The sequence below is a fragment of the Lutra lutra genome, chromosome 8 (assembly GCF_902655055.1).
Source record: "Lutra lutra chromosome 8, mLutLut1.2, whole genome shotgun sequence".
Lineage (NCBI taxonomy): Eukaryota > Metazoa > Chordata > Mammalia > Carnivora > Mustelidae > Lutra > Lutra lutra.
In genome coordinates, this window is record NC_062285.1 from 14,298,229 (window position 1) to 14,315,031 (window position 16,803).

The window sequence follows — 16,803 nt, forward strand, 5'->3', positions numbered from 1 at the left end:
TTAAATGTCTTATGAAATAAACTGAATGGCTCTGGTCCCAGCCTTTGTCAGACAAATTAATTAGACGGACCAATGAAGAGCACCATCATGGGAAATTCTACCAGAAGCCAAGCAATGTATAGAAATTAGGGACAAAAACTGTTGAAGGCAAATTATCCATTTTCCTTAATATTTATATCTTGTAAGTGGAGCCATTGCCTCTCTTTGTTCCATAATATATTGTTAAGTACATATAGCAAACAGCCATGAAGGATAAAAATGTCTCCCTCAGGAGCAACAGGCAGGTTCATTTACTATCTAGTAGAATAAAGATGACATCCCCCTCCAGGATTAACATCAGGCAGGCTACTTCCCATTACAAAAGTTGGGTTCCCTAACCTAGAGGGTTCTCTCCTGTAACACACAATACTGCAATACGGGAGAGGCATCACCACAGGCCTCACTCAGCCCTCTTCACATCTCTATATGGAGCTTGGGCTTGGAAAACTAACACAAATACCAACAACGGTTCTTGCTATTTTCATGAATAATAAAGTCCTAGGTCTATGATCCAGAAGTCTTGTATCTTCTCCTACCATCTATGAAACTAAAACAAACTAAATTGCTAGCTTGCACAGATGGCAAATTCTCAGACCTTTCACAGTTCTTAAAAAAAAGCAAACCCATTTTTATAGTGAAATAGTTGATAGTCAAGCCAATACCCCTGTCTCAGTAATTCTGAAGATTATCTGGTTACATGTTACAAATTGAATTTAAAAAGCTACATTTTTGGGGCACCAGGGTGGCTCAGTGGGTTAAAGCCTCTGCCTTCAGCTCAGGTCATGATCCCAGGCTCCAAGGATTGAGCCCCGCACTGGGCTCTCTGCTCAGCAGGAAGCCTATTTGCTCCTCTCTGCCTGCCTCTCTGCCTAGTTGTGATCTCTGTCTGTCAAATAAATAAAATCTTTAACAACAAAAAACTACATTTTTATGTTACAAATTATAGTTTAAAAAGCTACATTTTTGGGGGGCGCCTGGGTGGCTCAGTGGGTTAAAGTCTCTGCCTTCAGCTCAGGTCATGATCCCAGGCTCCCAGGATCGAGCCCCGCACTGGGCTCTCTGCTCAGCAGGGAGCCTGCTTCCTCCTCTCTCTGCCTGCCTCTCTGCCTGCTAGTGATCTCTGTCTGTCAAATAAATAAATAAAATCTTAAAAATAAAATAAAATCTTAAAAAAAGAAAAAGCTACATTTTTTAATGCCTCCACTTATCTTTTAAATTCTTTCTTTTTCTGGGGTTGGGTGGCTCAGTTGGTTAAGCATCTGACTTTTGGTTGCAGCTCAGGCCATGACCTCATGGATGGTGAGATCAAGCCCCACATTGGGCTTGGCGCTCATCCAGGAGTATGCTTGAAGATTCTCTCCCTCTGCTGTTCCCCCCACTCACACATACACATGCTCCTTCTCTCTCCAAAATAAATAAATAAATCTTTTAAAAAATAAATAAACCGTTTCCTTTTCTAACAGCAGAAGTTTAATTAGTATAAATTTTAGCTAAATTCTGACTGACCTGGAATTAAGTCTGGGGATTCATAATTCCACAGAAAATACTGAGATTTCACTGGAGGGTAAAAAAAAAAACATGGACCAGGGGCGCCTGGGTGGCTCAGTGGGTTAAAGCCTCTGCCTTCAGCTCAGGTCATGATCCCAGGGTCCTGGGATCGAGCCCCACATTGGGCTCTCTGCTCAGCAGGGAGCCTGCTTCCCTTCCTCTCCCTCTGCCTGTCTCTCTGCCTACTTGTGATCTGTCTTTCAAATAAATAAATAAAATCTTTAAAAAAAAAAAAAAAAAAAAAAAAAACATGGACCAACACTCACCTTGATTTGTTCTTAACTCCCTAAACACTCATTGCTGTGTCCTATGCCTCCACACTGCACCCTAGGTTCTCTCCACGTTATAACCTCTCCTTGGCAAACTCATTCACATTCAAGTTTAAATTGCCACTTATATACACATAAACCTTATCCTGTACCTCTCCTTTGAGCTGCAGAATTGTACCCAAAAAAAGTGTAATTGGGTACCTGGTGGCTCAACCGGTTGAGCATCCAACTCTTGGTTTTAGCTCAGGTCACAATCCTGGGGTCATGAGTTCAAGTCTCACATCAGGCTTCGCACTCAGCAGAGTCTGCTTAAGATTCTCGTCCTCTGCCCCTCCCCCATCCCCATGTTCTCTAAAATAAATAAATATGTCTTTTTTAAAAAGTGTAACATTCTGGGGCGCCTGGGTGGCTCAGTGGGTTAAAGCCTCTGCCTTCGGCTCAGGTCATGATCTCAGGGTCCTGGGATTGAGCCCCACGTCGGGCTCTCTGCTGAGCGGGGAGCCTGCTTCCTCCTCTCTCTCTCTCTGCCTGCCTCTCTGCCTGCTTGTGATTTCTGTCAAATAAATAAATAAAATCTTTAAAAAAAAAAAAAAAGTGTAACATTCCCATCAGATAACATCAATGGTACCTCAAAATGACAGTACCCAAAATCAGACTTAGTCTACCCAACTCTATTTCAATGTTCCTACAACAGTTCTCTATCTAAAGTTACTAAGTCAGACATCTAGCACTTACTTCAAATCCAGTATCACTAAAACTTGTCACATTTTCCTTTAAGAAGTGTTGGTGAGGATGTGGACAAAAGGGAACCGCTGTGCACTGTTAGTGGGAATGCAAATGGGTGCAGCCACTATGTAGAACACTATGGAGGTTTCACAAAAAATCAGAAACTACCATATGATCCAGTAATTCCACCTAAGTATTTATCTGAAGAAAATAAAAACACTAATTCAAAAACATACATGCACTCCCATGTTCACTGCAGCATTGTTTATAATATCCAAGATATGGGAGGGGAAAATCTAAGTGTCCATCAATGAATGAATGGATAAAGAAGTTGTGGTGTATGTATACACACACACACACACACACACACACACACACACACCACCACCACAATGGTATATTACACAATGGAGTACTTTTCAGCCATAAAAAAAGGTATGAAGTACTGTCACTTGCAACAACATGAACAGACCTTGAGGATATTATGCTAAGTGAAATAACACAAAGACAAATACCATATGATCTCACTTTATACTTGGAATCTAAAAAACAAACAACAAGCCCACAGGTACAGGGAACAGATTAGTATTTGCCAGAGGCAGGGGCTCGGCAAAATGGGTTGAAGGAGTCAAAAGGTACAACTGACAATTATAAAATAAGTAAGTCGTGAGGATGTAATGTGCAGCATGTGACTATCGTTAATAATACTTTATTGTATATCTGAAAGTTGCTAAGAGTAAATCTTAAACGTCTTCATCACAAGAAAATAATTTTTGTTAACTATGTTTGGGGACAGATGTTAACTAGACTTATTGTGGTGATCACTTTGCAATATATGCAAATATTGAATCATTATGCTGCACAGCTGAAACTAATATGTCAATTTTACCTCAATTTAAAAACATACATGTATACAAACCAGAAATGTTTCCTTCTGTCTCAAACACCTTCATCCTAGTCAATCTACAGTATCATCTCTCACCTTAGTTACTGCAAAAGCTTCTAACTGGTCCACCTGCAGTCAATCTATTCTCTTTCCAATCTGTTCTTTATGGTGTAACCATGGTTATCTTTACAAACACAGTAAACTTGAGAAAACAAAATGAAAAACTTTGAAGACATCTCACCTGCTTAAATCCTATTAAAAGAACATCACACATGGTTCCTAGTCTTCACAGGAAAAAAAAATCAAAATGGCTCAAGTCCTTTCCCTATTTCTCTCAAATATCATGGTAACTCTCCTTAAAATAATCTTTTTTCACCCTCCCTTACACACTGCAGATATATTCAGGACACTATTTCAAATTACTTGAAGTTTTTTTCTGAATCCACTCCCTCTCCAGTTTCCCAAGTAAGAATTAACAAAAGTCCAAATCACAACCCTTCCTGCAATGCACAGCCCTCCATATGGCAGGGTGAGTGAATACAGCAGGTAGGAGGAGGGGAACAGACTTGGAACATTTGTGTAACAACAGCATGCATATGCTCACCAAGCCAAAGTTAGCTTTTTCAAGGAGCCTAATTCCTTCTCACACTTGAATTTCCTTACTTTCAGTTTTTTCGTCTTTAGATATCAAAATAAGCAGTTTGATATAAAGGTAATTAGTTTTCAATTATAATATACTGGAGATAAAATTTAAGAGTTACCCTAGTTACCCATGTGATCACCCTGCAGCAATCCCTAGACCTATGAAGCATAGCTGAAAACCACTGTTTTAAAGAAATTACACAAACACACAAAAATGAAATCAGAAAACCTAGGTTTGAACACTGGCTCTTTCAGGTACTAGTGGTATTTCACACAAGCTTTTTAGCTAAGATTCCATTTTGCTTATATAAAATGGGGATGGGATAACAGAATAATATTGCTTGATACAAAAAAGTACTTAAAAAAACTAACCAAATCTGAATCTTACTTATCAAACTATCCAATCTACAACGCTGAAGTGAAGGCAAAGAATGTCTAAAATATTAATGTGAAAAAATGGACATACCACATTGTGTATTAGAAATATAATGAACACTGAACCTGGAGTGAACTAAGTGCTAAGTGAACTAAGCCAAACACAGAAAGGCAAACACACAGAAGGAGATGGGGTGGGGAGGTAGAGGAAATGAAGAATCTAAAAAGCAGAATGCACAAAAACCAGAGTAGAAGATGGTTACCAGATTCTGGGAGTGGGGGAAATGGGAAGATACTGGTCAAAGGCTACAAAGTTGCAGCTACACAGAATGAGTGAGCCTAAAGATCTAATGTACAGCATGATGACTACAGTTAATAACACAGTATGAACACTGGAAATTTACAAGGAATAAATTTCAAGTGCTCTCATGATACACACACAATAGGTAACTCCATGAGAAGTTAATTAGCTTGACATAGTAACCATTTCACTATGTAGATGTACATCAAATCATGTTGTACACCTTAAATATACACAATTTTTATTTTAAAAAATAAAAAAAGAAAGATGATGAATGTGAATTATGTTCAAATCTCCAGTTTTGCCACTAGCAATGGTAGGATTTTACAGTACTCCTCAGATCAGTCTAATGAGCTTACAATTCTAGAAGCTCGAAACTCAGTGATCCCAAGGTAGATAAGCCCTAAAGACTAAAACTAACTTGAAAGAAGAAAGTAGATGTTACAGATGTGGCTATCAGGAGGACAAACTAGAGAAAAACCAGAAACCCAAAGAAAAGTTTTGATAAATGAAGATCATGTTTGATGATTCAGCACCTAAAGGAGTATCAAGTCAAAATAGTATGTACATGGAGATAAATTTGGAAGCAAAAGATAGAATGAACATGTTCAGAGGATCATCTATTAAGGGAAAAGTAAACTCCTGACGACCTTATATATAATTCAAAGCTCAAAAAAATCAAAGAATTAAGTTCAACATAAGCAAATGACAATAAAACAGTTTAACAATTTCCTTGTCCAGTTTTGAAATTATGCAATGGTTTATAAAATTTTTAATTTTTTTTAAAGATTTTATTTATCTGAGAGAGAGCAAGGGAGCAGGAGGAGAAGTAGCAGGTGGAGAAGCAGGCTCTGCACTGAGCAGGGAGCCTGATGCAGGGCTTGATCCCTGAACGCTGGGATCATGACCTGAGTTGAAGGCAGATGCCCAACTACCTGAGCCACACAAGCACCCCTGTAAAAATTTTTTTAATTTGAAGAAAGTCTTCACAATTTAAAAATAATTTTTTTAATTTTATGAATATTTTATGTTGCATTTTTAGCACACAAAATCAAATTGTACAATGGGCCAGGAACAAAGATATAGTTGCAACAGTTGACTACAAAGCAAGTGAAGCCTTTGAATTTGAATGTAAGAGGCATAATCTAGAGCTAAGATAACACAAATAGAAAACTCTTTTGAAAGACTCAATACAAGTACAAATAATATCAAGAGTTGTGAGAGAAACATGACAATGTGGAACATAAGATAATCAAGAGAAATGATCAGAACATTCTAAAAAACCATAATAAACTCTCCCCAATCATTTATAAATAAGGGAAGAAATAAGGAAACAGTGAAATGGGAGTTTGAAAAATTAACCTGAAAAAAAAAAATTATGTGGCCTTCCAAGCCAAGTATAACACACACCCACTTGCTCACAACCAGACATTTCTCTCATTCCCCCAATCCCATCCAAAGAAGTATTGATACCTAATCTTCCAAACTGATCTGCAACATCAATGACTCCCCCCAAAAAAAAAACCCCAAGAGGTCTTTTATAGTTTCTAAGTATATACAGAAGGGTAAAGTGGAAAGAATGACCAAGATAAGGTTAAAAAAAAAATGAGAAAGGGGGAGAAGGGACCTGCCCCTTGAGGTTTATTATAAAGCCATAGTGAATAAGACTATGAACAAATTCAAAAGAAGAAGTGAACTCAGAAATAAGCTCATACTTAACTAGGAAACTTGGTACCGTACAGTGATGACACAATAGGAAAGAATACATTATTCGAATGGGGCAACTAGTTTCCATATAGAAAGAAACACTAAAAACTGGATCCCAAAACTCACACTAAAGGGAAAAAAATCAATTGCAGATCCATTAAATGAAAATGCAAATAAGCAGCATATTTATATTTGAAATACTATACATAATATGAATGAATCACTATGAATGAACTATGCATGAAGTACAGATATATCTTAGAAACATAATGCTTAATTTTTAGTACATGTGCTGCCGAAGCGAGCACGTAATGCTTAATTTTTAAAAAGCAAGCAATGCTAGACTACATCCAGCATGAACCTATGTTTACTAAACCCAAACATAAAATTAAATAATTTTCTAGGAACACATATTTATGCGATAAACTTTTCTGAAGGGCAAGGAAATTGGGAGTATGGATTGAAACACATAGGTAGAAGAAAAAGAACTGATCATTTTCTAGTTAACTTTGGTGGTGGATTCACAGGTGTTTGTTTTATTATTACAAATGTTGGAACACGCATTCCATTTATTCTTTTGACTGTATTAATTTTTCAAAAGTCTTTAATCACACACAAAGTACTAAATAGAGCACAGAGAAAAAGATGATTAATATTCTTCAAGCGGCATCAAGGAACCCCATAAAAGAAACTTCATTTTAGCCAGCCATATTTGGCAGACCAAAAAGAAGAAAGGAGGATGGGGGACAGAGGAAAATCCAAGTAGAGGAAACAGCATAAGCAAAGGCAAAGATACACTGAAAATACAATACCTGGTTAGACGTATGAGAAAATTTTTAACAGTATGAATAAAAATAAGTTAAACTCTGCTCTGATTAAAAGTTATCAAGGGAATACTAAAGAAATTAGAAAATCAAATCTGGCAATTTCTTTTTAAAGGGTCAAACAGGCCCTTTATAATATAAGCAGATCAGGAATTGAATGGGCAAAGTAAATTTTGTGGAAAGCAAAGGTTCTAATTAAAATATTCCAAAAATGAGTATATTTAGAAAGGAAAACATTAATTTTTTAAAACAAATGTTGAAATAAGACAAATTTTGTAAGTACACAAGGTTTTTAAATAATATTTTAAGATATGATTATTTTAAACTATTATATTGAAACAAGTTGGTTTAATTATGTTCTCTTTCCTTTCCCTTACCAAGTTGGGGGGGGGTAGATAGAAAAACATGTTTTTTTTTTAATAGATCCTCAAAAAAAACCCCCAAAAACCTAATTATCAAAAGACAGAAAGCTACCGCAGAAAAGTACAACACAGCAAAACTACTTAACATTTCACATATTTTCTACAGTATCGTGTTGGAAGATCTACTATCCTCACAATGGCCACTGCCAATACAGGGAGGGCATTACACATTTCAAGTAAAGAACCTCGTATATAAGTAAAGGCATGATAAATGCTTGCTGAAAGAATAACTACAGAATGAAAATCGAAACACTTTTGCCCTGAATAGAAAAGGGAGAGGAGTATAAAAGGGATAGAAAAAGTGTAAAAGAGTCCTGAGACAAGCCACACAGAGAAAGCCTTCAGCCAAGAAAGAAACAATCTTTGTTTGTTACTGCTATTTGGACCAGACTCTGGAAATGGCCCTATGCCCAAAATTCTGTGTTACAGAGCTTTGTTCAATAAGCTTGAAACAAGGTCCCAATCAACTGCAAAGTTAACTTGATTCAGAATGACCTATATATACACACTATAAAATAGAGCTATTTAGAAAAGATGAGCTACAAAATAAGACTCTGGTACAAAAACATAATCTAAAACACTTGGATCAAAATTATTCTGAAATATTTTATCCTGGGAAAAACTGGATTTGTCACTAACACTTTGGCCCATATCCAATTTTTCAGTACCACCCAATGACATTTTTCTGTCTCCTCTCCTGCTTAAGAATGTAAGACACAATGTAGAACACTACACACAGTGAATGATTATACATCTACCTCAAAAAAGAATTTTTTGTACTTAATTTAGTGAGGACCATTTTTGATCCAAATTAGGATCTGTGGCAAATATGAACTTTTTTTTTTTTAAGATTTTATTTATTTGACAGACAGAGATCACAAATAGGCAGAGAGGCAGGCAGAGAGAGAGGAGGAAGCAGGCTCCCTGCAGAGCAGAGAACCCGATGTGGGGCTCGATCCCAGGACCCTGGGATCATGACCTGAGCCGAAGGCAGAGGCCTTAACCCACTGAGCCACCCAGGTGCCCCCAAATATGAACTTTTAAGAGAACATTAGATCACAGTTTATCTTCCAAATACCAGGTCATGAATTTGTACTTATTCCCCTACCTATCACTCCTTACTAAAAATTAACTTTTTTTTTTTATTTTTTCATGAGTGCCCCTCCCTTCTTAAAAAGATAATATATGTATTTAAAATTCTGCAGAAATGTCACACATTATAGTCTAACAACTAAGAGCACAAGCTCAAGAACCTGACTGCATTGATTTAAAAGTAGACTCTACGTTTACTAGCTGTGTGACCTAGAGAAAGTGAATTAACCTCTCCATTCCCTCAGTTTCTTACTGTACAAATGAAATACAAAAGTTAAAAAATTTACCAACCTCACACAATTATTGTGAGGATTAAGTGAGTTGTTATACATAAAGGATTTTCAGCACTGTCTAGCATACAGAAAGAACTAAATAAATGTTAGCTTTTATTGTTATTTTTATTACTCTGTTCCCCAATCCATATGGCATGCATTTAACTGAGTTTATTAGATGTTAAACCAGTTAAAGCTTAAAGCTAAAAATAATCACAACTCTTGGGGCGCCTGGGTGGCTCAGCTAGTTAAGTGTCTGCCTTCGGCTCAGGTCATGATCCCAGGGTCCTGAGATAAACCCCTGCACTGGGCTCCCTGCTCAGTAGAGAGCCTCCTTCTCCCTCTCCCTCTGCCATTCCCATTACTTGTGCTCTCATACTCTGTTAAATAAATAAAAACTTTTAAAAACAAATACAGATCGGGGCGCCTGGGTGCTCAGTGGGTTAAGCCGCTGCCTTCAGCTCAGGTCATGATCTCAGAGTCCTGGGATCGAGCCCCACATCGGGCTCTCTGCTCATCAGGGAGCCTGCTTCCTCCTCTCTCTCTGCCTGCCTCTCTGCCTGCTTGTGATCTCTCTGTCAAATAAATAAAATCTTTAAAAAAAAAAAAATACAGATCTTATAATCAATCTTAGAAATTAAAAACTATTACTTAGTTCATTTAAAATGCCTAACCACATTAAACATAACGAGTGGAAATCAGTATTACCAGAAAAAAAAAAGAATCAAATCCAACACTTTAAAAAGATTTGAATTATACTCAGTTGTAGCCCTTTCTTTCATATTCATCATAAAGGTATTTGTGGTACTGTAATTCTTACAAGTAACAGCCACATTTGGGGATATTTACAGAGAGAAGATATTTGAAGGTACAAACTCATACTTCAGATTAAATTTAGAGGATGGACTATACATTCATGGCTCTCCCTTCTGAGACTTCCACCAAAATCAATGCCAAAAAATTAATTTATATATAATTAAAACAAATATTTTGCATAAGTAATTCATAAAATATACATTTTTTCCCTCCCTATAACAACAAGGGAAATAATAGGAGAAAAATCAATGGATAAGAACTACCAATAAATCTTTGGATATCAGAAAGCAAATGGAGTCAAGGTACTGATCAGAACAGAGAGAAGAAGGGGAGCCAGGGTAGCTCAGTCGTTTCGGCATCCAAATCTTTATTCTGATCCAGATCATGACCTCAGGGTCATGGGATCCAGCCCTGAGTCTGGCTCTGGCTGGATGTGGAGGCTGCTTAAGATTCCCTCTGCCCCTCCCTGCTCACATGCACACACACTCTCTCTTAAAAAAAAAAAAAAAGAAAGAAAGAAAAAACAGAGAGAAGAAGCTAGAATTCAAAACGCCTGTAGACAGCAAGACAATATATCCTAAAAGAAAAAAATAATAACCCTCAAGAGGCTCAGAATTTGTGACAGGTTCTACAGACTACAAAAGTTAGGAACAGAATCAAAACCACAATGAGATACCACTTGACACCCACTAGAATGGCTATAATAAAAAAAGAGAGAGAGAGATAAAACAGGGTTTATGAGGATGCAGAGAAACTGACACTCTCACACACTGCTGGTGAAAATGTAAAATGCTATAACCACTTTGGAAAACAATTGGGAGCTCCCTGAATGGTTAAACACAGAGTTACCTTTGAAGCTGCAATTCCTGAAAACCTATATCCACACAGAAACTTGTAAACAAATATGCAGGTTCCAGTGGAAAAAATCGAAATGTCCATTAACTGATATGTGGATAAATAAAATGTTATATGTCCACAGAACAGACTATTCAGCAATAACACGGAATAAGTACTAATACATGCTAAAACATGAATGAACCTTGAAAACATGCTACGACAAAGAGGTCATCACCAAGAACCACACATAACCACACATAACCACATAATTATAAATAAAATTCCATTTATATGAAATATCCAAAATAAGCAAATCTACAATCTACAGAGATAAAAAGTAGATTACTAGTTGCTTAGGGCTGGGTAGAAAGAGGATACAGGGATTGGGAAGCAGTAGCTAAGGAGTACCAAGGGTTTCTTTTTGGAGTAATTACAGTGTTCCAAAATAGCTTGTGCTGATAGATGCATACCTCTATGAATATATCAAAAGCCACCCAACTGTACATTTTAAGTGGGTGAATTATACAGTATGTGAATTATATCTCAACTGAACTCTTTTTAAAAGTGAAGAATGGGGAGCCTGGATGGCTCAGTTAGTCAAGTATCTGACTTCAGCTTGGGTCATGATCTCTCTGTCCCTCTCTCTTCTCTGCCCCACCCCACACTGGTGTGCTCTCTAACAGATAAATAAAATTTAAAATAAATGAATGAATAAATAAAAGAGAGGAACAAAGCTAAAAGCTGGATAACAGAGTCCGTGTCTATATACTAAATAGTGGACTTTCCCCCCTTCCACTCCCCATGCTCTCAGAATGCCAGCATTCCCTCATGAAAGCAACTCTCATAAAAAATAAGAAATTTGGAGCAGGAGGCAGGGGAAAAAAAAAATAGAAAATTCTCCAAAACAGAAGTATAAGGGCATAAGAACAGACTCCTACATATTGAAAATCTGCTGTGCCCCTGCTTAAAACCCAGTCACTCATCAAGTGAGAATCTGTCAGAGTTTCTACTTAAGCATTTCAGTTCTTCATTCTTAAATAGAAACAGCCAAGGATCTCTACATTATTTGAGTCCGTATTTCATAAAGGGGAGGCAAAAACCTTAAAAAAAAAAAAAAAAGATTTTTCAGAAATCAGAAAAATACTTCAAAACAAGGATTTAGGGGCGCCTGGGTGGCTCAGTGGGTTAAGCCTCTGCCTTCGGCTCAGGTCATGATCTCAGGGTCCTGGGATCAAGCCCCACATTGGGCTCTCTGCTCAACGGGAGGCCTGCTTCTCCCTCTGCCTGCTTGTGATCTCTGTCAAATAAATAAACAAAATGTTTAAAAACAAACAAACAAACATTTGTATTATATGCAGGAGAATTAAACATAATCCATTAATAAGAATTTAACTTATGAAAAAAGAACAAGAAAACTCTTAAAAATTAAAAAGAATAGTAAAAACTAAAATAAATAATAGATATAGTGGAGGGGCGCCTGGGTGGCTCAGTGGGTTAAAGCCTCTGCTTTTGGCTCAGGTCATGATCCCAGCGTCCTGGGATCGAGCCCCACATCGGGTTCTCTGCTCAGCGGGGAGCCTGCTTCCTCCTCTCTCTCTCTCTGCCTGCCTCTCTACTTGTTATCTCTGTCTGTCAAATAAATTAAAAAAAAAAAAAAAAAGATATAGTTGAATTTATAGTTGAGTAAGTCTCCCAAAGAGATGGAAACTAAAAAGGAAAATAGCACTAAAGTATTAACACAAAAGGTCTAATATCTGAATAGAACACCTAGAAAAAAGGATCAGAGAATATAATGGAAAAGAAATTATTAAATAACACTGTATCCCAAAAATATAGTAGCATCTCTCCAAGTGCCAGCGCAACGTACAGATCTTCCTCAACTGACAATGGGGTTATATCCTATTGAACCTATAAGCTGAAAATATTGTAAATCAAAAGTGCGTTTTATTCAAACAAAAGACCTCATGTATTACTGACCCAACCTATTAGTGCAGAAGCCTAGAAACAGGGAAAAAAAAAAAACTTCCCTTCCCAATAACCTAATGAACATTATAGCTCCACTTAGCCAACCTTAAACCTTCTCAGAACACTTGCATTAGCCTACATTTCACACAAAGCCATTTTATATCAAAGTCTTAAATATTTCATGTAATTTACTGAATACTGTATTGAAAGTAAAAAGCAGAATGGCTTCATGGGTACATAATCGTCTTAAGTGTATCTTAAGTTGTTTACCTTCCTGACAGAGCTGAGATGCTGTTGCCCAGCCCAGCATCACAGAAGAATATCGTACATCATATTAGTAGACCAGGAAACGATCAAAATTCGAAGTACAGTTTCTACTGAATGCATATCATTCTTACACTGTCATAAAGTCAAAAAATCTTAAGTCAACTGTCATAAGTAGGGGACCATATGTATTTTTAAAGACCAGTATAGAGTTATATATAGCCCTATGAAATTTCAAAATATCACAGCTAAAGACAAATATTCCAAAGGTTTCCAGAGAGAAAAAGACAAGTTACATCCAAAAGATCTAAAATCAGAGACACAGGGCACCTGGGTGGCTCAGTCAGCTGAGTGTCCAGCTCTTGGTTTTGGTCAGATCATGATCTCATGGATCATGATGGGATAGAGCCTTAACACTGGGCTCCACACTCAGCCAAGGAGTCTGCTTAAAGATTCTCTCCCTCTGTCCCTCCCCCTGCTCCCTGTTTCTCTCTCAAATAAATAAATAAATCTTTAAAAATAAAGAAGTAAAATAAAATCAGAGACATGTCAGAAAGTTCAGTGACAATACTGGAACCTAGCAGAAATGGTCTATTGCCTTTAAAAGTTTGAGGGTAAATAGTCTATAACTAAGAGCAGTACAGCACAGCGATAAAGCAGATTCTTTTTTTTTTTTAAGATTTTGTATTTTTAAGTAATCTCTACACCGAATGTGGGGTTCAAACCCACAACCACAAGATTAAGAGTCACACACTCCACCAACTGAGCCAGTGAGGCACCCCAGTGATGAGCAGATTCTAAAACCAGACTGCATGGTTCAAATGCCATTAAATAGCTATATGATCCTAAATAAGTCAAATGAACTATTTGTGTATTAGTTTCTCTGTAAGGTGGGACTGCTGTGAGGATGAATTAATTGGTAGGTGTTCACATGTATAAAAAGCATGATACAGAGTACTCACTACATGAGTGCTCTAGAGAGCAAGAATGGACTTAGAAAGGGGTAATACAGAACCTGACTTATCATTATAATCCTTTAGGTAGGGGCACCTGGGTGGCTCAGTGGGTTAAGCCTCTGCCTTCGGCTCAGGTCATGATCTCAGGATCCTGGGATCAAGCCCCGCATTGGGCTCTCGATTCTCAGCAGGGAGCCTGCTTCCTCCTCTTTCTCTCTCTGCCTGCCTCTCCACCTACTTGTGAACTCTCTCTGTCAAATAAATAAATATAAAAAAATAATAATAATAATCCTTTGGGTAATATCTGAACAGCTTTCTTTTCACCACATCTACATATTACTGAAAAGAAGTAGGAAATTGTGAAATGAAGCTCAATGGTAACAGCTGGGTACAGAATAATATCTATATACCCTTCGCTCAGATGAGACAGAAAATAACTTACTTTTTTTCTTTTTTTAAAGAGAACCACCTGACCAGATAATCAAAGTGGGGTCAGATTAAAATTTTAAAAAGATAGTGTATTGGTAAGAGTAAAATACAGTGTTCATTTAGATAAAATGTTTTTAATCAGACTTACCAATCAGTTTCCTCAATGATGAGACTCACTGAGATTTTTTTTTTTTTAGTGAAGCTAAATTAAAAGCACTTTCAATTTAAAAGTAAAAGGAAAATAAAAGTGACAGGATTTACATCTTATTAAAACTCATTAATACTTGGGACACCTGGGTGACTCAGTTGGTTAAGCGGCTGCCTTTGGCTCAGGTCGTTGTGATTCCACAGTTGTGGGATCTAGTCCCACATCCGGCCCCTTGCTGGGCGGGGAGCCTGCTTCTCCCACTGCCCCTCCCCCCACTTGTGCTCTCTCTTGTGCTCACTCTCTCTCTGACAAATGGATAAACAAAATCTTTAAAAAAAATTTTTTTTAAACTCATTAATACCTTGCTAATACAAAGATTAACACTACAAACTACCTAAATATCCTTAACAGACTGTGACAGCATCTTTTAAAAATTCATAGCCAAAAAAAAAAAAAAAATCATAACCCAATGCTAAAGAGAGTAAAGAAAATCCTAGAAGGGGAAGAAGGAAGGACTAAAACTCAGAGCCGAAACATGAAAGAAGCTACTCTATAGAGACTTGCTAGTTTCTAAAAAGGGGGCTAGGATTTTTATGCCAAATGGGAACAAAATATAAGGCCTCAGTTTGCTGAAGGTGGGAAGGCAGAACTCACATGGCAAAGGGAAGACTTTGCAGATATGATTAAGTTAAGGATCTTGAGCACAAAGATTATCTGAGATTTCTGAGGTGGGCTCCTGTAATCAGACGGGTCTTTTACAAGGGAAAGAGGGAACCAGGAGAGTTAATGCTGATCAGAGTAACTGCCATGTGAAATGACTCAACTGGCCATTTCTGTCCTGGAAGATGGAAGAGGCTACCAGCCAAGAAATGCAGGAGGTTTGTAAAAGCTGAAAAAGGGTAAGAGAGGGGCACCTGGGTAGCTCAGTGGGTTAAAAAGTCTCTGCCTTCGGCTCAGGTCATGGTCCCAGGGTCCTGGGATCAAGCCCCACGTCGGGCTCTCTGCTAGGCAGGGAGCCTGCTTCCCCACCCTGCCCCCCACCCCGCCTGCCTCTCTGCCTACTTGTGATCTCTATCCAAAAAAAATAATATAAAAACTTAAAAATAAAAGGATAAGAGAACAGATTCTCCCACTGAATGTCCAGAAGGAACACAGCCTGGTCCACATGTCAATTTTGGCCCAGTGAAACCCATTTCCGACTTCTGACCTCTGTAACTGTAAGATAGTGAAGTTATGTGGTTTTAAGCCACTAAGTTTGTGGTAATTTGTCACACCAGCTACAAAAAACACAGACACACAGACAGACACACACACACACACACACACACACACACATAGACATGGTGGGGTGGGGAGGGGCAGCAGTTTTCCTAGAAAGTGTAATGTGTTCCTCTGAAGTCTTTAGGTTCAAAACTTTAAACAGTCCGGTATTGATGGTATCCCAAACAAAACCAGGAGTGTATCCTTCAATTTATCTTATCAGTGTATTCCTCTTACACTAGACAGATCTCAAAGACGAGACCTTAAGATGGACTCACAATCAAAATTTATAAAGCTTGTAAAGAAATAATTCACCATAACCAAGAAACAAAATACTCTTGCACACACATACATACACACACAAAGGACTCTGAAGAATGTTAATCCAAAGAGAATGTTAATCTAGAAAGAGAAAAAAAAAACCAAAACAGATAACATGAATAAAAAGTACAAACAAAATGATTCATCTGAATAGAAATATATCACAAACTACATTAAGTATAAATGCAATGAATGCCCCAGTTCAAAGAAATATCACACTATGATTTTTAAAATCCAATTATGCTTAGATGAGACAAAGCTTAAAAAAAACAAAACAGGAAAAAGCTGAAAGTAAAAAGATAGAAAAGATACATTCTATATGTTAATATGTACTATATTAAGACAAAACAAACTATAATATAAAAGGATTCCTAGAGACAGTCTTTTCTTCTGTAATAACAATGTTTTATCAAAAATAGTTTTAATTAATTGAAATACTCAGTGAAGGCTTTATAATTTACATTTTCCTCTTCAAAAAGAACAAACCAAAAGCATTAGAGAGGTTGCTTACATGCCAAGCTTGGTAAGGGGACAGTTTTAGAAACAATGAACACGTGCAACTGCACATAAAACTGCAGGTGGCTAGAAAGGAAACCAGCTAAAAAGAAAAAAATAACCTAAAAATAGGCTTAGAACAGTGATTCTGACTGCCTTCACTGGATTTTCAAATTATTTCAGAGCTCAAACTGAGAGCTAAAATGTGT

The 16,803-nt window shown here is 37.3% G+C and overlaps 1 protein-coding gene across 10 annotated transcripts in view; it reads right to left on the minus strand.

Moving 5' to 3' along the window:
• Positions 1-16,803, minus strand: part of ABI1 (abl interactor 1) — a 119,632-nt gene that overhangs the window by 37,986 nt on the left and 64,843 nt on the right. The window lies entirely within an intron of this gene.